Source organism: Salvelinus sp. IW2-2015, unplaced genomic scaffold, assembly GCF_002910315.2.
Source record: "Salvelinus sp. IW2-2015 unplaced genomic scaffold, ASM291031v2 Un_scaffold2166, whole genome shotgun sequence".
Lineage (NCBI taxonomy): Eukaryota > Metazoa > Chordata > Actinopteri > Salmoniformes > Salmonidae > Salvelinus > Salvelinus sp. IW2-2015.
The window spans coordinates 16039-17225 of record NW_019943497.1 but is presented as its reverse complement, the minus strand read 5'-3'; positions in this window follow the sequence as shown (position 1 = coordinate 17225).

The window sequence follows — 1187 nt, the reverse complement described above, 5'->3', positions numbered from 1 at the left end:
GTTACAGTATGTTTTATAGATTCAAAATGAAACAAATTATACAATTCATAAAATAAGTCCTGGACTAAAAATAATGAATCTCTATTGAAAATGCTTTTTAGTCCAGGAGTATGATTAATCTGTGTTAAGGAAACCAACTTCATAACTGCAAACAAGTGTAGTCTATAACTGCATGTTAACCAAGCTGCACACTTCTCATTTCATGTCTGAAATACAAACTGTATTTAATGTTTATTTATGCAATGATCCAGGATGAATACGTATTGATAATTCAACTAAAGAGTGACATTATCCTTTGTGTAACCAATACTGTTCTCTCTATCACAACGCTACAGCAGGTACGACTAGCATGTCTTTGTTTTCCTGACAGTGAATACATCCAGTCTGTAGCCTATCGTTGCGTGAATAGTTATCATAACTGGTGGACCAAAAAGTCTTAGGTTTGACCTAGTCTCACCCGTCAAGGTTTGTTCAGACACCAATATGGATTCACTGAAGCATCTTTTGCTGTACATGTTCACCATCTGACTTTGGATTTAAGGATCAGAAAAATATTTCAAATATAGGTATGATGTCATTAAAAGAYTTGTATGATGTCATTAAAAGATGGGTATGATGTCATTATAAGATGGCTGCCAGCATCACTGTAAACCACAAGATACTAGTGATAAAGTGAAAGAAGAAAAAAGGAAAGGAGAAATGATCATCAGTAAGCATCATTTTAAAAACTAAAACAAAAGCATTGTTTGTTCATTCGTCCATCCATCCATCCATCTATTCAGTCATTCTGATAAAGTGGTGTAAATGATATCTACATTCTAGTCATTCAGTTTGCTGGTGCTGCACACTAACAGTTTATAAAATAATCCACAATAGTAAGGCAAAGCCAAAAGTCTCCTGACCTCCGTGTCTCCCCCTCTGTCTCCCCCTCTGTCTCCCCCTCTGTCTCTCCCTCTGTCTCTCTCTCTGGACCCTGGACAGTAGGGGGGAGGGTTTAGTTTGTGGCAGTGAGATTACACATTCCCCTCGCTTTGTCTGTCTGTCTGCCTGTTTGCCTGTCTCTCTCTCTGTATGTCTGTCTTTCTGCAGCAACATTCTCATTCTGATGTAAATTCTCTCTCTCTCTCTATCTCTGTTTTCATTGACAGTCTCTCTCTCTCTATCTCTGTTTTCATGATCAGTCTCTC